General features: G+C 41.8%; 1 protein-coding gene and 1 long non-coding RNA gene across 7 annotated transcripts in view; one reads left to right on the top strand and one right to left on the bottom strand.

Moving 5' to 3' along the window:
• Positions 1-7,551, bottom strand: part of LOC117447084 (plasma membrane calcium-transporting ATPase 1-like) — a 165,621-nt gene extending 158,070 nt beyond the window's left edge. For 5 of the 6 annotated variants that reach the window (XM_071203209.1, XM_071203205.1, XM_071203207.1 and 2 more), the window contains exons 1-2: positions 7,050-7,551; positions 2,178-2,257 (exon numbers count right to left, since the gene is read on the bottom strand). The gene's annotated coding sequence lies outside the window, so the exon portion shown is untranslated. The remainder of the gene's footprint in view (positions 1-2,177; positions 2,258-7,049) is intronic. The other variant, XM_034083680.1, reaches the window with a different exon arrangement.
• Positions 6,674-15,619, top strand: LOC117447085 (uncharacterized). Its single transcript, XR_004552191.2, has 4 exons — positions 6,674-6,921; positions 10,111-10,181; positions 15,313-15,352; positions 15,539-15,619. It is a non-coding gene; the product is annotated as an uncharacterized lncRNA (long non-coding RNA).
• Positions 15,620-22,020: the final 6,401 nt, after the last annotated feature.

The raw sequence follows: 22,020 nt of genomic DNA, 5'->3' as shown, positions 1-22,020 counted from the left end.
TTTTGTATTTATTTGAGTGAATACATTATTCACAGTTTAATAATAATTTAAAATATATATATATATATTTTAAGTTTTGTGATCATTTTTTCTGCTGTACCGAAGACTTACCGAACCGAACCGTGACCTAAAAACCGAGGTACGTACCGAACCGAAATGTTTGTGAACCGTTACATCCCTAGATTCTAGTATTTGTATTATTCAGTTTTGTCATGTACTGTACCTGAATACCAAGGAGAATTCATTGAATGTGAAAATCTGCCGAGCAACAGACATGATTCTTGTCATATCTTATATTATTTTATAAAGCTACAGGATTCAATCATAGACAGAGTTTACTACGCTCAACCAATGTAAAGTAAATTGTTGTCATTTGAACTGTAAAAAAACATTTTAGATTACATATTCTGGATGTCTCAGATGTATCAAAGTAAAAAGATAAAACATATGTCACTATTAAATTATTAATATGACCTGAAACATGAACCAGTGTGGTGCAATGCCTCTTTTTTCATTACTTTAGATTTTTTGCAACTTTTCAGACAGCAGTCATGTAGCAATATTTGTGTCTGAGTATGAACTGCATTATGAATATCATCATTAAAGTCACAAACCGACTCAAGACCCGACAGCAGCGATTCGATTTGCTCTGTAAGTGCCACGTGGTTCAGACTCATTCTGTGGTCTACAGGACTGAACATCTGAGATCCCACGTCACAGCCTCAATGTCAGAGTAGCAGGTTGGTCTGACACATTTCAAATCCACCTCCACCAGAAACCACACGGGCAAAAAGAAAGCGGTGGTAAAGCCTCCGATCCAATAGTGCAAAGTAGTATGAACATTGCATTTTATAACTCCAGGACAGCAGATTTAGAGTCAAAGAGAAAGAGAATTTTATAAAGCCGCCATTTTGAAAAACCAACATTGGACACTCACACAGGGAGAAATCCATCATCCACGATGATCCGGCTCACTAAAAAGAGCCGGAATTCCTATCACTAATACGTAAAGAGATAGTATCTATAAAAGGGACAGCTCAATTTAAAATTCAAGTCACGTGACACAACGTGACGTCACACCTCCCGCTCTCGGGGTGGACGCCCTCTCAGCCCTGGTCTGGTGGAAACACTGCTTGCCACCCACAATTCAGTGCAGCCACACATCACATCATCTGCTTTTTCCGAAGTGTAACAGTTCAGAGGAGCATCCATTTGTAATTATAGATAGAGGATTTTACCACAGATTCATAGTGTCAAGTCCAACAAAAATTCTTGTTTGTAAACATTTGTTTCGCAGTATGTGCCTCAAGCTGCGAGGTACAGAATTCCATTGACTAATAATAAATCAAAATGAATTTTACAATCTATTCTTTTCATCCTGCAGGACGTTAGGAGGACGGACACACTGGGCCTTTCTTATTTCTCTAATTTCCCCTCCTCGAGTCCTTGGTCCTCCGGTAGTGACCCGGAAATGGTTTTCGGCGCACCATGTTGAAGGACATCCAATTTCTCTAAATGCACATCGAGGACCGAGGATCGAGCGTCGAGGAGGCTCTCTGGAGGAGCTATTAGACCCTCCAGAAAAACGCGGGCTAAAATCCTTGATTATGCAATCAAACATGCAGGGTTTTATGTGATTTACAATTTGCGGGAAGTTGCGAAATATGTGGAAAAAATTAATATTGGGCTGTCTTATTTATTTATTCTCTCTCACACACAACCTGCCACTAACGTTAAACCCCTTTACTATTCAATTAAACACATTCAATGTTTATTTATTGTAAAAGCAATTTGGCTATTTTAAGTGAGTATTTCACACACACACACACACACACACACACACACACACACACACACACACACACACACACACACACACACACACACACACACACACACACACACACACACACACACACACACACACACACACACACACACACACACACACACACACACACACACACACACACACACACACACACACACACACACACACACACACACACACACACACACACACACACACACACACACACACACACACACACACACACACACACACACACACACACACACACACACACACACACACACACACACACACTTCTCCGCCTCATTCTGTTTTCATTTACTCGTTCGTTATCTGACCAGCTTCAATCTTGTAGGCTACTCACTTCGTTTCTTGTAGCCCTCGAAAGGGTTTTGGAGGTTGATGCCTCGGTGAACGTTGAGTTGTTTGGCTTTCTTGTCCGCACTGTGAATGAATTAAAAGTAAATATATAAGTGGTCATGAACACATCTGTCCATCAGACAGAGGGCTGCTGTGCCTCCTGTCATCATTAATGGACGTCTCTTTAAAATGACCGCTCAGAGGAGATGAGTTCTCATTTCTCTAACCGCCTGCTGCTTCCCCTCCTCTCTGATCCTCGGCTCCCCTCCTCGGCTCCTCCGCTCGCATCTCCTGTGGGCGGGACTAAGACACAAGGATAGGAGTCGAGGAGGGGAAATTAGTGAAATGAGAAAGGCCCACTGAGTCAGCCCCCGTCACTTCCTGTGGTCATCATCAGGAGCTCAGCAGCTGCAGCTCCAGAAACAAACAGAGCACTCCTCCGTATACAGGTAAACCTCAGCATGGAGGTTGGACAGATAATATCCATCATGCATTATTTTCAGGCATTATTTATTAGGATAATGAAATGTTGGACCACCAGTGGCTCCATCCATCAATAATCTATAAGCATCCATCATGCTGTGCAGGGAGTGTGAGGCTGCATTCAATCACACACCGGGGCAGGTCACTAGTCATTATGGGGCTGATATTTGTACAGTGAAGTCTCACATAAAAGACAATGTTAACTAGACCTCTGAACATATACACTTGCATTGAATTTTGAGTGATTTATTCAACAGTGAAACACCCTTGATGTTTTCGGTCAGATTTGACCGCCATAGAAAATGAATGGGTACGAGTGTTTTATGTTCATCCTGCAGATCACACACACACACACACACACACACACACACACACACACACACACACACACACACACACACACACACACACACACACACACACACACACACACACACACACACACACACACACACACACACACACACACACACACACACACACACACACACACACACACACACACACACACACACACACACACACACACACACACACACACACACCACACACACACACACCACACACACACACACACACACACACACACACACACACACACACACACACACACACACACACACACACACACACACACACACACACACACACACTTCTTTTGGGCAACACGTGTCCAATAGAAAGTCAAACCAATTCCTACGATGATGTGCGGCCGATGGCAGGCATGTACACACAGTCTACATTCTGTTGGTCCTACTACGTTTAGCAAACCAAAATGTTCCGAGAGCATAAAACAATCAGAAAATAAACATGTACATCAGTGAAAAAGTGAAAGATCATGAATATGGCTTTCTTATCGGACAATGACAATACGGGCAACAATACTGAAAGCCTTGAGTAGATATTCAGTTTGCTGCCCTGCTAGAAGATTAGAACAACATGTAACTGCAACCAGTGTTTCCGCCAGACCAGGGCTGAGAGGGCGTCCACCCCGAGAGCGGGGGAGGGGGGTGCTTGAATTTTGACTTGAACCATCCCTTATAGATACTGTCTTTTTACGTTAGTGAGCCGGATCATTTGGCTCGGCTCTCTTAAAGCGCCGGCTGTTTCGGCTCCCAAACGGCTCTTCATGTTACCACAGTTTACCACGGAGCCTGAGTTTCGCCGCTGCGAGGCTCTGGTGCTCGCAGCTCACGGGCATGCTCCACTAAAACCCCCCCGCTCATCGCGTCCAAATCGCACACGTTCCGTGTTGTCCTGTAGCAGGCACCTTTGATGTCGGGGAAACGATCTTCAATACTCCGAAAAGAATCCCACCAGACTCCTTTGCCCCTCCAACAGAGGGATGTCCTTGTCGTCATTTCAAGCGATAAAAACTCTCGATCTTCTCTCGAATTATTAATATTTTTGGACGCCAAATGACGGCAAGACGCCCCCCTGGCGGAAACGCTGACTACAACCCACACAGGAACAAATGAGAATACTTTGCAACAGGATATTTGATCAACCATTAGCTCGCTTGAGACATAAATCTGCACTTTGCATTGTTGAGATTTGGGAGACGTTCACTTCCTTATGTGTATTTACAAAGTCTAATGATTACAACCAATAATTACTTTCACTACTAATTAGTCCTGTTGATATTTTCTGAGTCTGAGCAATATACCAAAACCAAAATAAGTTAATCGTGATATAAATCAGAGAAAAGCTAAAATGTTCAAAAGATTTGACAAATTGGAAATTGTGTTTTTTTTAATTACTATTGGTCAGTTAATCAATTAACTAATCATTTCACCTCTAGTTATAGCAGATGTAGAAACCCTTGCCTGAAGCATAGACCACCTCTGCTAACGTCATGAAATAACAATTACTCTTTTATTCAAAATTACAACATTAACCCTAAGGGGAAAAGAACAGAGGTGCCATTTCTCACAACAAAGTCATTATATGGAGTGTAGCTAATTGTTAAGGCCGTCATCTGTTAACATCACAAGACAATATGCGTCAGGATCTGTGTGGTGGACCACCTCAGCTGAAGCATTTCATGGGGAAACCCTGAATACTAGTCATCAGATTGCACATTTTAATATAACCTCCTGTGAAATTCCCTCAGAATCATAATAAATGTGTGGGGTCTGACATCTAGCAAATAAAGTGAGAGTTTCTGATCCAATGCACCTGTCAAAAATACTTTGTATAGACTCTTGTCACATTTATATTGTTTTGTAAATGAGTCAGGGAACCTAAATCCCTGGCTTCTCCAGTCTGCATGTCGAAGTGTCCTTGGGCAAGATACTGAAACCTGAATTGCTCCCGAAGGCACCCACATTGGTGTGTGTGTGAGAGTGCACAAGCATTAGATCAGATGAAGAGCAGTTTGGCACCTTGTATAGCAGCCCTGCCATCAGTGTATTAATGTGTGTTTAAGTGGAAAATGTTGGCATGTAGAGTAAAAACTACTTTAAGTGGTTTGAAGACTAGAAAGGCGCTGTCAAAGTACATTTATCGTACTGATCCAATGCATTACTAATGATCTGCTTTCAAAAAACATAGCACATGTCAGACCTCTGGACTCAGTGGGTGAAATATGATGCATTCATCAGTGAAAATGGAGAAATTGTATCAACTAGTCCTGTTTGTCTTTTGGGATGCAGTAAACCTCATCTTGCCACTACTCTCGTGAAAAATCCCCCCTAAAATGTAACCGATATCCATAAAAAGACACCAAAGTTTCCCTTGCAATTCATTTTATGTTGCAAAGAGCTCCATTGTTTGGTGAATTAGCATCAGAGGAAAACAGAAGGAGCTATGCCCTCGTTTGGAGGTCACAAGCTGAGGAGTCACCATGAGCCAAGATGCGGGATCCCCCCTCCTTCCTAACGCAATAAGGCAGGACACACCCAGATAGAGAGGGGAGGAGGAGGAGGAGGAGGAGGAGGAGATGGATATGGATATGGCTATGGATATGGAGTGGATATGGATGAAATGAGGAGTGAAAAGGAGCAGAGCTGCTCCTGGTGCTCATCCGCCCATCTTTGCAGAATGACGAAAGGACGGATCTTAGCGAGCTCAACGCCCGTTAATTAAAATAAAACGAGCTCGGTAACGATTATTTTTCTCCACCGTCGTTCACAGCCTCCCCGTCATTATGACAGCCTGGAAAGCAGAAGTGCTATTTACAATGTAAATGTGGGCAAACCACTCCAACAAGCTCACCCTGAAGGCGCCGCATTCCTGACGACAGTGCGAGGATAGTCCTACCACAAACACATACCTTTAATATCAAAGCAGGACCGCAGCAACCAGTGTTCGCTGCAAAAAACCGCCTTTTCAATGAAGTTACGAGAGACAATGTAATGTACTAATGGCAAAGGGTTATTTTGGTTACCAAGGGGAAATATCAGTCGGAAAACAAAACACTGTAGGCAGGGACTATGAGCAAACTGTTTCCAGACACTCGCAGGCGGTCAGATTCCTGCCTCGCAAACACTGCAATAGTCGATACGTGCCGCTCTGTCGCCGGGGAGACCCCGCCACAACAGCGCCATTCAGAAACTCACCATTTAAATAAACCTCCTCGTTAAATGGTGGACGTGAAGATTTTATAGATCTTAAACCCCCCGTAAGAATCAGTAGAAACAGCCGTTCAATTCGGCATACCTCCAGTACACTTATAAACATGATATGTTACTGAAATTATAACTTTACTAACTGACACTCACGGTCTCCTGGCTGGAAAACAAACAGAGGTGGGCGACAGGGACTAGCAAGGAGCACTGCGTAACATGTCTAAAAGTTGATATTTTGTCGAAATTAAGTGATATTCGTTCTATTACAGATGAATTATTGTCTTAAAGATCATTTAACAGGTGTTTTGATAAGTCTTCAAGCGATGCAAGTTGACGTGTACAAGTCCACATTTTTTTGAATGGAGACTTGACAGCATTGGCCAGTGCAGACTACAGAGGCACGTCTCGGGGCTGTAACCTAGCTAACTGTCGGGACGTTTGACGAGGAGAAACAGATTAGAAAACGTGCCCCGGCGGGTTTGTGAGACATTGTTTGTGGAAATATCGAAGGAAATACGATACAATAGCAGGTATATTATCCCTGGAGCCTGATAATTGTGCTTCCACACCTGTGGAAACCCCCAAATGTGCCTCTTGTTGCTAATAAGTGGGTGTCAAGGTAAAGAACCAGCGGTTGAGCACGTTACCCGGATGCTAAGCAGTGCGGACAACTGGGGACACGACAGTAGAAAACAGGTTAGAAAATCACTTTAATGGATACTGGGAGAAAAACCACGGCGTGTTTCTTGCCACCAGCCACAAGTGAATTGAATGAAACAGGACTTTAGCCAATAAAGTTTTTTAAAATAGAGAATGTACGTTACCTCCACTCAGGGAATCCTGTCCTAATCACGTCCTGGCTGTGATGCTGTGTGAGGCAGAGCAGCGTCTTCAGTTCAGAGGTTTGTCCATTTCCCAGCAGAGCTCCAACTTGACAACTGCAGTGGTGCAAATTGATTGACAGACCCGGCTAAGGGGGGGTGTAGAAAAAAATCTTCAACGTCCCTTTTGTTCCGACGTTTAAACCAGTTTTTTTTTGCAGTAATTGCGTTAGAGGACGCATCAAGCCCTGGTCCTGCAGCGACAGCCCCCCCCCGAGGAAGGGAAAACAATCCAGATGCAGTCAGAAATCAATCCGCTGAAAGGAAGAAATGAACTCTTTCTCATGTGGAATAAAAGCAGAGGAGGGGGCAAATGCTGTGGTAACAAAGAGCAGTGTGTGAGGATGTTTTGCAGAGCAGTGGGTGGGACTGGAGGGGTCCGTCTACAAACAAGGGACCGGAGAAAATACCCAAAGTCCGGGTGAGCGTCTTTTCCTGGTGGCGGGGGAACTGAGAGAGAGGGAAGTGAGCTGGTGCTGGAGACCGCAAAAGAGGGAGGGACCAGCCCGGGATTACCCTGTTTTTTTTAAGGTGGATCTATGAATTAATTAGGTGATCAGGCACAAACAGAGCTATTTGCTATTGAGAACTTCGGGGTGAAGAACATCTAGTAAAACTGTCTACTTAAAGAGGAATAAGAACATAATGTATATTATTAATACATCTGGTTCTCCTATGGATCAATGTATCAGGCTCATTTCCGCCAACTGCAAAGAATCAAATTAGGAGACAGTCTCTCTTTTATTATTAAATACTATGCTCTCATTGTATTTTTCTAGGATACAGGAGAATGTATTGCCACTGTTAGTAAGAAAATATTTTTGAGAATCAAGTAAAAAAAAAAAAATATATAATAGATTAAATATTAAGTCATATTTTAATATTAAATCACATTGGAAATGTAAGCTAATAAAAAAAATTCATAATATTTATGATAATAATAATATTTCAATATCTAAATCAATTAATTCAAGATTAACCCTGTAAGGCCCCCGGTTGTAATTTTACAACATTACTTTAAGCTATCCTACAAAAGTCAGTAAATGTTTTTGTTTTTTTAAAGACCACATTTACATAGTCAAAATGTATTTTTGTTCAGCCTCACAATGCTATTGGGTATTACATGTGTATAGGTCCTGCCCTCTGGCCATAAACTCACACAACTTCAGAATCTTTAAACGAGCAATATCTCTTTGTGTTAATGGACTGGATTTGTCAGATTCATGTAAGTAAAATGCCTCAAATATTATTTGTTTGTGTGATTATTAAAATGTCTAGATTAGAAGATGTACATATTCAGTTTTTGTGGAATACATTCATCAAATTTGATTTTGAGCAGCTTATGTCTTTGTTGCAATATGACATACCTGGGTCAGTGTGGTAGTCAAAATAGCATGTGCACCTGTCATGGACATTGCCTTTCTTATATGTTCACATATGTAAATAAAACACAAATAGAAATATAATGTATTTGATCATTCACTATAACTAAGTTCTAAATGTGTCCTCTGTTAAGATGTTGAATTAAGACCAGAATTGAATAAATTAATACATTATTTCTGATAGCAGTATGTCAAATTATATCTCTAGCAATATTTTAAACTCTACTTGTATTTTATCAGTTAATTAGTTACTGTCATGGTTTTGGATTTATGTTTTCATTTTCCACCTTTTATTTTGAAATGTTTTCCTCCTTGTGTCTTGTCTGATCCTACTTCCTGTGTTTGTCTTCCTGACGTTAGTTTCCCTGGTGTGTCTGATTGTCTGTATCGGTGCTTTCATACTGGAGTACTTTTCCCAGGAATAGTTCCGATAGTTCCTGGGATTTTGCGTTCACACCAAAAAGATCTGGAACTAGAACTTTTTTTCGGGAACAATTTCACCCCTTTTCAGTCCCTGAGGTGGTACTTTCCTGCGGAGGAAAAGGTTCCAATTTCTGATTGGCTGGGCGAATTGCAAACCACGCCCCGTAAAACTTGTGAAGCCGCCATTTTATTTGCTCGCATTAGCATTATTAGCATTGGCATTAGCCCAGCGCACCAACGAAGAGAGACTAACTTATGGCAACACAAAAAAAAACGTGGGAGCGGTGGAGTGATGAGGAGGTGTCGGTGCTTCTGGCGATTTACCCGGGACTTCGGGACTAAAGAGTTCCGGGGAGTTATGTTCCGGGAACTATTCCTGGGAAAAGTACTTGGTGTGAAAGCGACTATTGTGTGACTTGTTGAACTGGTTTACCTGCATGTGTGGGTGTAGGTATTCCTTTTATTATGATAATAGGCAGTATTGTGCAGGGGCGCGGGAAGGGGGGTGCTGAGGGCGCTGCAGCACCACAGCGGCAGGCGGAGCGGAGCTCCCCTGCCTGCAAATGTATTTTATTTTATATTTATTTCATTTCATTGTGCCTGAGATAATATTTGATATTATATGTGTATTATTCAAATGATAATTTAAAACTATATCATAAATTATTTTTGCTTTTAGGGAAGAAAAATAAAAAAAGTTAATTTTTAGTCGGCTACTTTTAACGTGACGCACAACAACACAAGTAACTGACATGGCGCAACAACGCATCTCGGAATTTGTTCTCGCTTAAAACGCTAAATCTGCTAAATCATGTGCATAATCTATATACTGGTCAATATCATGTTTGTGGTATTTGAATTATTATTTTATGGTTATTGCTGCTGCCACCGTGCATAATCTGTGTAATATGTAGCCAATAAATTCCAGATTGTTGGTAAAATAATATTTTACATCTTTGTAGTGTGTGTGCTCGCGCTTTTGTGCGTGCTCTAAAGTGCCCGTAATAGTGTTCACTGGAGTCCATTGTTATGCCACTGTGTGTGTGTGGTTTTGTGGTTCTTTTTAGTGTGATAATAGGCTAAGCCAGACAGAATAAACACTTGTTCCACCACCCTATCTATTCCTTCAGGTAATCTATTACAATATAATAAACATATGTATTATTGATACATATTTATTAATTAATTTTCCATTTTAGAATGCCACCAGCAAAGAGAGGTCCTTGATTCAGTGTGCAGGATGTGATTGCTGCCAACCAAAAAGGAGAAAGTGAGTTTGAAATGGAAAACTCTTTAATTTCTGCTCCAGAGGCTCCCGACAACATCTGAAAGGTCAACAAAAAAAATTCTAATGTTTTTCTATATTTGGGCTTTACAGGGTTAAACTCACAATATTTCAAGAAAAAAAACATATCATTTTAAGAATTAAGTAATATTATTTCATGATTAAAATCATTTTATTTCAAGATTAAAGTCATCATATTTCAATATGATACATCTAGATTAAACTAGTATTTCCATATTAAAATAATTACATTTCAATAATAAAGTCATATTTTAAGATTTAAATTGAATATTTAAACATTTAACTAAAAACATTTCATGATTAAAATCTGAATATTTTGAGATTAAAATCAGAACTAAGAGTTAAAAAAAAAAAAATTGGGATGGAAAAATAGAATATTGAAAAAATTATGACAAAATAAGTCGAAATTAAGACCAAAGCGAAATAGAAGGAGGAATTGGAAATTGATGTATCAGAAGACGAATGGAAAGAAATTAATATTGACAAATTCACTTTTTGGGCGTTGTTTGCTCTTTTTTTGCATACTTTGTTGTATGTTTTGAACTTTTAATTGATAGGATAAGGAAATAAATTAGAATAAATAATATGATAATTAAAGATCGATGAATAAACTGGAGACTGGAACCTTATAGCGACATACAAGTCAAAAATATTTAAAGGATCATACTGTCGTTTGTGTGCAATTATTAATGTGTCAAACAAAAACAGGAAAGCCATTTTGTAATAAATATTGTGAATAAAGAGGAAATATGTTCTTATAAGTAGAATGTAGGGCAACACTCAGATCACTAGCTTTGTCTCTTTTGTAGTGCAGGAAACAAAAGTTCTCTTAAGATCAAATATCAAAGAAAAAAGGTAATTCCCACACTTTTATCAAGTCTGCATTGATTCATTAAAAAATATGCTTTGGTCACAAGGACCTTTTATATAGACAAAGTCTAGATACGGTTCTTTCAAAATAGTTACTGCCAGTTAAAATTTAAACACACACAATTCAACACAAATTCAACATTCCAATGAAAAATGTAAAATTGAATCTCAGCTGATTCATATAACAAGAAGTGCTGGCCTTAAGTGGCACTGTATTGAACCATTCTCTGATCCTGATCATGTAACTCTATATCAATTTAATATTTAAAAGATACTTGTCCTTAAAAGGTGATTTTGAGGTTTATTAAATTTAACATTTTTAGCTGGGAAGTTTGAACTGCCGTTTTAATGAAAATCTACAAACTGCTCCTTTGATATGATAAAAGGCTTGAGTATTACGTAAAGCAGAGATTGCATCATTATCAGTGAGAGATGAAGATGCACCTTGATAAAGACTGTTTGTGCTCATTGGTGGTGATTTTCTTTGTTTGTCCAAACGCGGTACATGAACAAAGAATCTGCAAAGAAATTTCTCTCTGACTGCCAACTGGCCACTCAATCAACACTACTGTACCTCCTACGCTATGCTAATGACAGAGGCAGAGAGGTGGTTAAGGCTGCCATTTAACAGCACAGTACACTGCCTCACTTTCAGTACAGAGACTGCAGAAGAAGGAGGGCTACTGATTCCCAAAGTAACCATCACTCATCACAGCTGCTCTTCTTTACTGTGTGTCAGTACTTTGCATCTCAAACTGCACATACTGTCATCTTTGTTAAATAATTATTCTACACATGGTACGCAAAATATTCTCATACCGATCAACCATGCTCCTAGAAGTTTATACTGTATAAGACTACTGTAACCATTTTTTCCTGAAAGGAGTTATCAAAATAATTCAAATGGTGGAATACAATTTCCAGCAGAATTGTGTTAAACACCATACATACAAAACAGATATTAACACAGCATTTGTGTTTATTAGTGTCATTTATTTCAATTTTTTTTATAAAAGCATTGTTTTTGAAAGGGATTGTTTCAAAAATAGGGAGGACACGATGTCAGTGTTGCTGGTAAATGAAGTCAATTGAAGCAATAATAATTTCATCCTGAGAGGAACGTGTGGCTCTTTTACTGCCGAATGCTTCCCTAGTTTCTAACTTACATGTCGCTTAAAAACAAACCTTCCTGATCCTCTTCACTTATGTTCCCAACAGCTTAAATGGCATCCCAAAAGTAAAAAAAGAATGAACATATTATGGATGAAAATATATTAGCAGTGCTATGGATGAGTTGGATAATCAGCTATATTTATTTAAAATATAATTTTAATTTATGTATTTAGCCAAGGCTGCAGCTGTATTAGCCACGCAAAAGCACATGACCGAAGGCCCCTCTGGGCATCAGAAGCTTGCATGCAATGCATCCTGGTATACTCTGCTCTGGCAGGGATTCACAAGTAGGATAACTCGGCTTTTTCTATCAATAAATGCTCACACTGATAACATTTTACAACATTTTCATTCACCATCAATGGCAACTTGACATTCATATAAAAGGAAACCATTTATTTTCTTTCTAATTATTCAACCAGCAATTAATCGAAGAGCAAACATTTTCCATGATAATGGTATTCCAACATCCAAGAAACTCTCTAAATGTCTGTAAATGCATTAGACATGAGACCTGAACATGAAGCAATAACTATCTTTGGCGACTTGTGGCAGCAAAACAAGCAACACTATATTGTGTTCTTATAGAGTGGTGCAGGAAGGAGTTCTTAAACCTGATATTACTTTTTGCAAGGGTTTATGGTTAACACTAGCTGAAGAGATTTTAACAATTTCTTCTACAGTATAAAATATGTCAGTAAATACCCCACTTGTGAATGTCAGAAGCTTCTACTGTATGTGTCATAAAAACACCTGTTGCTAACAAGTGACTAAACGAGACTACTAAATCGAAAGTTATCCACCTTTAGTGGTAATGCGTAGCCATCAGACCATGAGGTAGTATGTTTAAAGCTAAAAGATAGCTTTTTACTTCTGACGATTGCAAGTGGTGTTCATATAAAGAGACTATCCTACCGAACAAAATTGGTAAGTATCATAAATGTATGTGCGCCACAGGGCTTATTTTTGGAAATCCAATGGAAAAAGCCCATTGCTTTTTGTTGAGGGACCCCTTGAGATACTAATGAACAGTTTGCCTACAGACATTAATTAATGACTCCACCACTCCATTGTCACCATGTAAAGTTGATGAGGTGGATTTCAGCAAAAAGTCACTGATGTACACATACAGCAGATGAGCTACAGCATCGTTTATAGGGAGGTGGTGTTGTTTGCCCCATATTCAGACAGCTTGACCCTGGTGGACAAATTAAAAAAAGCAGTGGACTTCATAAAGTTTAAAGTTGGAATAAATGACCTGTCATCAGGTTGACCGGATTTGATTTGAAGTCGGTTGTGGCCCTCAGACCATACACCCCTAGACTACAACATAATAAGCTACACCTCAACCAACTACTTCAAGAAAATCCCGCTCTTACATTAATGCATGAAAATTATCAATGCATAATTGGGGGGATTTTCTTCTGCATTGGTACTTTTAATATTAATAAGTACATTTGGCTGTTACTCTCACATTTTCAATGAAGGGTTTTCACTTACCTTATTTTACTTGAGTAAAGGTTCTGAATTTCTCCTCCACCACTGATTTAAATGTTTATGCAACATTTTGAGGCCTCCATCCGGCTATAAATTAGATCAGCAGATCATGCCGTGTCAGTCTCGCCTGCGTGATTCGCTGCAGTCCTTCACCGCCCCCTGAACAGACTGTTGTCACAACACACCTGTGTATCTATTGTCAATACATCCTGCAGAGGCAGTCCGAGAAACGACAGGCTGCGTCTGAAACCAGAGCCCAGTCTGCTCTGATTGGTTAGCTGGCCGCCTCTGTTGTGATTGGTTAACCATTTAGAGATGTCCCGGCTCTTAGCCAATCACATACAATTTGTTGGAAAGCTAACTAATAGAAGCACAGGTGTAACATAGCGAGGTCACCAAGTTACAAAAGTAAACAAAGGAGTCCAATAGAGGCGTTTCAGGCACGGGGGGAGTGTGTGGGAGAGAAACTCCCTCTGGTGGGAACTTTGGGATTTTAGCCTTTGCAGACACTTTACATGCAAACAAACCTATATAACACTACAGGGAAGAGAAAACCCCCAAAAAGCAAAGTAGGGCCTTTTTATTTAATTTAAATGATCTCTCAGTGAAAAGCTTTAATTTGTTTGTTGAATATTTCTCTGAATTCATGCAAAGCTTTTGGGAGCTCAAACTGCTCCTGTAGACATTGCTTAGTTTTATTCTCTATAAAATAGGGCGTGAGTGCAAAGTTAACGTTAACTTACCAAGTATACAATAAGAGGTGGAAAAATACCTGGGACTGACACTGCCACGAGTTCCTCCTGACTAGGGCAGTTAGAAAGCCTAAAGAGTGTTGTGAAGGGGCCCTTGATGAATAACCTCGACAGGCTAAAGCATTTATTTAGCTGCTGGAGGCGTTCCAGAGCCTGGAGGGAGAGAGTCCTACGAGACTCAGATCAGGGCAAATAAGTCACCTCTCCATCTGTTCATTGCTTCAAATGCAGCAGGGGCAAAATGTCTTTTTGAGAGGCATGGCATGGCATACAACTGCAATTATAAAAGGACAGATTTTCTTGCACCATTTGTCACCACTGAATACATATTTTGATATTTTACTATATTAATACACTTAGAATATTTTTGATACAGGTAAAACTCTCCCTTTCATCTAGCTCAGGTAAAAGAAAATAGAGTTAGCATGAAAATACTTCAAATACCGTAAGGCATGCATCAAGCAGAATTGCGCATTTAAGAATCATGACATTATATTGCTGGATTTGAATTGCATGCATTTTCATCACTTGTATGTTGCAGCTGCGAATAGAAGTGCTCATTTTAACTTGTTTAGAAAGCTACATTTAATTCATAACTATGCATTGATAATGTTAATCCAGCAACTAGTGTTGCAAAATGCAAAATATTTTTAAAATACTTATTCATTATTAATGAAAACAGTATGACAGGAACAGAGAATCATGCAGTGTTATATTTTAATAGAATACTATATTATTTCTGTTTTAACAGTACATGTATTTCAGTATCTTTTTTTATTTCTTACTTCTTTTGTATCTTTCAGATATTATACTGGAATAGTGTGGAATGCAGTAATGTGATAGGTAAGTATATCATATGCTTTTATATAATAAGTAACTCAAGCTGTCAGACAAATGCAGTGGAATAAAAAGTAAAATACATCCCCCTGAGATATAGTAAAGTAGAAGTAAAGCAGTATAAAATGGAAAGTACAATAGGTGATCTCAGAGTTGTACTTTTAATCGGTTCTTCTCACTTCCTTCTTTCAGTATAAAGGAAACTTGCAGCTTGATCTCATCCCTCAACAGAAACATAATGAGCAGAATATTATTAGACATGTATGAACGGTTCCATTAAAGAAATGTGTTAATGGTAGAAATCATCGTGCGCTTCATTTGTTAAAGGCTCGGTGCAGTAGAGACTGAAGCCGGATACTGACTGATCTTCTTTCTGCAGTGGTACATCATGGTGTGGTGTGTTATTGCTGCCTCTGGCCTGCCGTTTCACAGACACCAAAGAGTGATTTCACTGGCAGCTCAGAGTTACTGCAGCACTGAGCAGCTGTGGCTGACTTTTCATTGAAAGAGGACTTTATATTTCCTCTTTTATTTTGAGCAACATCACTCTGAGCACTCTGGTTCAGAGTAAAATATGGCGACTGTTGGATGGATTATCATGAAATCTAGACCTTCAGGATCCTCAAAAGTTGAATCCCCAGGATTTCCATATAGTGCTCACAAAAGTCTTTACTGTCTGACCTAATGTAATGCAGACTCAACAGGATGGCTAAGGACGCATCTGTTGCACAGCCTTTCTCACGATAACACACTGAAATCGATGTTGTCTTGTCAGGTATCAAGCGGAGTGTAGTGCAGAGAGATATGGAGTCAGAGGCGGTGCAAGGAAGGTGCAAGAATAGTAATTTATTCACAAGCTGCAAAGGACATGTTGTCGGGTCGCAGCCCGGGTCGAGAAGAGAGAGAGCCAAGAGGGCACACCTATTTATAGGTAACCCCTAACATGTCCGTGTGGGAACAATAACCGCAACTGTAGTTCCAAGTATGAATTATGTCCCAGTGGTTAAATAGGTGGTCACCACACAAGCCCCCCCAGAATTCAAACATGGCAAAAAAATATATCCCCACGTCCGTGGAGGAAACATCACAAGGGCCGAGGAGGGTGGGGCCGCAGGTGAGTACCGGGCCATGGAACGGGCCACGAAAGGGGGCCGCAGGAGAGGGCAGGGGCCCTAACGAGGGCGAGGGCACCCACACCGGGGCGGGCCGTCGTAAGGGGGCCGCACTAGGTGTTGCGGAGAACCCAGCAGGAAAGAGGGCAACCCGGCCGCAGGCAGACGCACAACGGCGGCGGGCATGAAGTCCTCGGCAGGCGTTGAGGTATCCCCGGAAGAGAGGGCAACCCGGCCGCAGGCAGACGCACAACGGCGGCGGGCATGAAGTCCTCGGCAGGCGTCGAGGTATCCCCGGAAGAGAGGGCAACCCGGCCGCAGGCAGATGCACAACGGCGGCGGGCATGAAGTCCTCGGCAGGCGTCGAGGTATCCCCGGAAGAGAGGAGCAGTCCCCCCGGGAGGAAGGAGCACAACCCGGCCGCAGGCAGACGTGCCGCAGCGGCGGGCATGAAGTCCTCAGCAGGTGCCGAGGCATCACCGGGAAGCAGGAGAGGCCAGACAGGGTCCCGGAGCGCGCCACCCATGGGCCGATGGAGCATGGGCGACGTCCGGAACTGTCGAGGCGAGAGGGGGTCCAGGAGTGCGCCACCCAGGCATCGATGAACGTGAGTGGCGTCTGGATATCCCCGGAAGGCAGGAGAGGCCAAACAGGCTCCGGAGCGCGCCACCCACGGGCCGATGGCAGCATGGGCGACGTCCAAAACCGTTGAGGCGAGACGGGGTCCAGGAGTGCACCACCCAGGCGTCGATGATACCGTGAGTGGCGTCTGGAACCGCCGTCGAGGTGGTGAAAAAAATGAGAGTGTCCACATGAGGTCAACCGGCTGGTCGAACCTCGTCTCCGGCACCGGCAAAAAAATGTTTAACAGTCAGATGTCAACACGTCGTTAGTTGCTAGCCGTTAGCTGCCGCTGCTAGTTGTCGTTAGCTGTTAGCCGTTGTTAGCTGTTAGCTGTCGTTGTTAGCCGTCGGTAGCTGCTAGTTGTCGTTAGCTGTTAGCCGTTGTTAGCTGTTAGCTGTCGTTGTTAGCCGTCGGTAGCTGCTAGCCGTTAGCTGTAGTGGTTAGCTGTTAGCTGGTGTCGACGGCCGCTAGCCGGAAGCCGTTAGCTGGCTGCCATGGGAAGCTGCTAGCCGTCGTTAGCCCCTCGTGGTTAGCCGCTAGTCGTCGTCAGCCCGCGCAGCCAGGACGTGCAGCCGCACGCCCCAAAGAAACAAGCCCACGAGGTAGCAATCGGTTTGCTGGTCGACCCAGCAGGTCGTGCATCGTCCCCCTGCTGGTTGGAAAGCCGATGCAGGAACGGCGAGCAACGTTCCCAGCTCTTCTGCGGGGCGCGCACCGAGCCTCAGTCCGCGTGCCGGTGGCAGCCACGGACGATTCCAAAAATCCCCGGCATTTCGAGAAAAAAACATGAGTTCCTTTTGCCGTGTTCGGGTCCGTACCGGAAACTTCTTGAGACTTGTCAGGGTCACCAGTGTAGTGCCGAGAGATATGAAGTCAGAGGCGGTGCAAGGAAGGTGCAAGAATAGTAATTTATTCACAAGCTGCAAAGGACATGTTGTCGGGTCGCAGCCCGGGTCGACAAGAGAGGGCACACCTATTTATAGGTAACCCCTAACATGTCCGTGTGGGAACAATAACCGCAACTGTAGTTCCAAGTATGAATTATGTCCCAGTGGTTAAATAGGTGGTCACCACAGGAGACAGTTTAGAAAGAAAAGGCCAATTTAAGAATACATTTCCTGTATTTGCGATGCCTCCTTTGGAGATTAGCAGCATATCTGACATTTTACTTTAATAGTTGTGTTAGTTCAGGAAGGTTCCTAGCTGAGTGAAACAAAGCATCGCAAGAGTCCATTGACAGAAAACCAATGGGTTTTTTCCATAGGATTTTAGATTAGAGCAGAACATAAACTCTGTGGTAACAAACGTTTAGAATACTTAACTGTTATGTTCAGCAGGATAATCTCCACATATCAACATCACTTTATGATTTTGAAAGAGGAAATGCAAATCACCGGAAGTGAAATGCTAACATTATGCTATGAACAAACTACATAGGTAGCATGGCTGCGCACCACCGCTAAGCTAAAGGCAGCTAATGTTATGACGTTTAGTAGTCTCATTTGGATATTTGTCAGCAAATGAAGCTCAGCGTAAATTCAACCAGGAAAACCGTCTATTCACTATTCCCATGTAACTACTGCTCTCTCGAGTAGCATGAAGCTGCAGCGTCGGAGGGTCCTTCTCGGGTAGATTATTTTCGTTTCCTCGGTCCTCGGTCCTCTGTATCACCGGAAGTTGATTTGTCAGCACCATCTTGAGTACCGTCCCATGGCGCTTATTTCTGCTAGGATCGATAACCGAGGAACCACCAGACCATCCTCCGATGAAATCCACAGATACTCGCCCCGCCCCCTTACTGTGTATCGCTCACTGATTGGACGATGCAGTGCATGCACTGATCTGATGCTTCTTGACATGAGCGCCGTTTCCCAGCGGAGTGAAGAAAATACATGAAACTCACGAGAGTCACTCCTCAGTTTATACCGTGTTTTGTTTCAATTAATGTATCATTTAGTTACAAATACGTGATATATCTGAACAACAAAGTGGTCAAAAATCATTTTCTTCATTTATTGGAAACATTTTCATGATCGCTTTTTTCGTTTTACATTTTCATTTATTGTCATTTCCATTCAGTCAGTCATTAAGTGCTATTAAAATGTTAATGTGCTACATATCCACACAAACAAACAAAGTGTGCAATCCAATGAATGTTAATCTAACTGGGTTTTGATAGATAATATATCTCTTTTTCTTCTATCAATTATTTTATTTATATTGTGCACTCTAATCAATATAATAATATAACTATTGTTCGTTTATACATTTTAAGAATGGCGTTTATCTTTTTTGAGAATTATTTCTTATTTTATTTTTATTTATTGGGGTCTACAACAGATGATACAAATGTGTGTCTCAGTAAATGTGTACTAACAGAGGCGGGGGTGTTTGTGAAAATAACGGGTACAGAGCTGGCTGCTGCCAGACGATCAGCTGTGCAGCGTCATCACAAACGGACGTCGCTTCACGTGACACTCCGGGGGAAAGGACGTCCCATTGCTCTTAAAACCAATTTCACTGCTTCTCGTGGTTTCCTTGCGTCTCTCCATGCTTCCCTGGAGGGAGGGACTAGACGCAGGGCAACGACGCAAGTGAAGGACGCAAGGATTCCATTTAATCGACCTGAGATGCAGCCCCGGAGACTGCAGTTTCAGGACTGCAGTCCTGGAACCGCACACCTCGGACCCTAGTTTTTCGTGACACTGCCACCTAGCGAGTATGGTGGCACACGCCCCCCCCTCTTCCCACATATTTGATTGTCATTCAAAATAAAAAGATATATTTAAAAATAAAATATATTTTTAATTTTAATTTTAAGGTAAGGTAAATATTATATAGTTGGTATCAGTAAAATGTATACTCTACAATAAAATCTCGTTTAAAATTGTTTTACGATGTCTAAAGTTACTGATAAGTCACATGTTTCCTGCCTGGCTGCAGCGTGTATCATTACCCTATTGTCCGGGCGGTAGAAAGGAGCCCTCAGCCAGAGCAGCAGCAGCCAACAAGCTGACTGTTGCTATCTGTAAACTATGATGAAACATAATTTCAGCCTATCAGCGTCGTCAGATCTGATGCTCAAAGGGCGCCCTGTCAGCGCCCTGGCCTGTGTGTCTGTGAGTTGTTTGGACTCGTATCTAAGGTGATGCTACACGTAGTTGGAGGTGGAGACTCCGGTGCTAGTGGATCGCCGGAGCTGTAGATTAACATTTACATGCTTATTGTAGTTGTAAGGACAATGCCTGTAGCACCCTGGAGCATATGTGTGGGCTGGACCTGCATTTTACAGGAAAGGAGTGAGCAGAGTTGTCGATTCTTGTTCAGTTTTCATCTTCCTCACCCTCTCAAACTTTGAGTTGCGCGCTGCTAAAGAGACGCGCTACCATGGAAACCAAACAATGGTGTAGCTGTATTAAAGTCCGAGTGGAAACAGTCGTGAGCAAATCGGATTTTGTCAGAAATCGGGAGAAATATGACCCCGGGAGGAAACTGGGAGAGGGCAATGAAATCGGGAGTCTCCCGCGAAAATCGGGAGGGTTGGCAAGTATGACACACACACACACACACACGCACGCACGCACGCACGCAATGTTCGTATTTAGTCTCCTGATTTTAAATGGGAATTAAATCATTTGAGTGTTCCCAAAGCACCAGTGTTCTGCAGTTTGTGTGGGCCTACTGTACTGTTGCACAGTTGTGGAAGATTCATAGCTAACCACAATGAAGATTATGGATTATCTCATATTTGTAAGCCTCAATTTGTCCTCCCGCCCCCCTCCCTCTAACATCACCAGAAGTCATGATTTAAGGGGGCACCCGGACCGCCCTAGTATGGTTTGGTCACAGCCATCTTAAAAAATAATAATCTAGATGCTTCAGTAATGAAAGTGAAAAAGTTGTTTTTCAACAGTTGAGTAATTTCTTGCATTTAAATAATCAATCAATCAATCAATCAATCAATCAATCAATCAATCAATCAATCAATCAATCAATCAATCAATCAATCAATCAATGTTTATTCATATAGCCCAATATCACAAATGTTACATTTGTCTCAGTGGTCTTCACAGTGTGTACAGAATATCAGTATGACAATACGACATCCTCTGTCCTTAGACCCTCACATCGTACAAGGAAAATCTTCCAAAGAAAACCCAGTTTAAAGGGAAAAATGGGAGAAACCTCAGGGAGAGCAACAGAGGAGGGATCCCTCTCCCAGGACAGACAGACATGCAATAGATGCCGTGTGTAAATTTAAAAGATAATACATTTGCAACATAGGTAGTCCAAATGTTTGGAAATGCATGTGTGTATAATAGGAAGATGAATCCACGAGGATATAATAATAACAATCCTTATATTTATTATAGCGCTTTATCAATGACTCTCAAAGCGCTTTACAAATACAGATCATACATACATGTAATGGTCATCTACTGTGGACAATACCCACAGGAGCAAATTCGGGTGAAGTGTCTTGCCCAAGGACACAACGGCCTGACGCAGTGGGGCAGGAGCAGGTTTCGAACTGGAGTTCCCCAACGCCCCCTTGATCTGATGATCAAACGCACAGACCACTGCGCCACCCGTCCCTATATATCCATCCAGGACCGATGATCCAGGACCACAGCCACGACTCGCGATCCAGGGCTCGCGATCCAGGACACAGGACCGTTCCGTTCCGTTAATCGGAACATGAGAGTACACAGGTATAGACAGAGAGAAGGAAGAAGTAAGATGTCCCCCGACAAACTAAGCCTATATCAGCAAAACTAGGGGCTGAATCTAATCAGCCCTAACTATAAGCTTTATCAAAAAGGAAGGTCTTAAGCGCACTCTTAAAAACGGATAGGGTGTCTGCCGCCCGAACACAAACTGGAAGCTGATTCCACAAATGTGGAGCTTGATAAGAGAAGGCTCTGGCTCCCATTGTAC

The sequence above is a fragment of the Pseudochaenichthys georgianus genome, chromosome 5, assembly GCF_902827115.2.
Source record: "Pseudochaenichthys georgianus chromosome 5, fPseGeo1.2, whole genome shotgun sequence".
NCBI lineage: Eukaryota > Metazoa > Chordata > Actinopteri > Perciformes > Channichthyidae > Pseudochaenichthys > Pseudochaenichthys georgianus.
The sequence above is the reverse complement of the archived record's forward strand: the minus strand, read 5'-3'. Positions and strand labels throughout refer to the sequence as shown.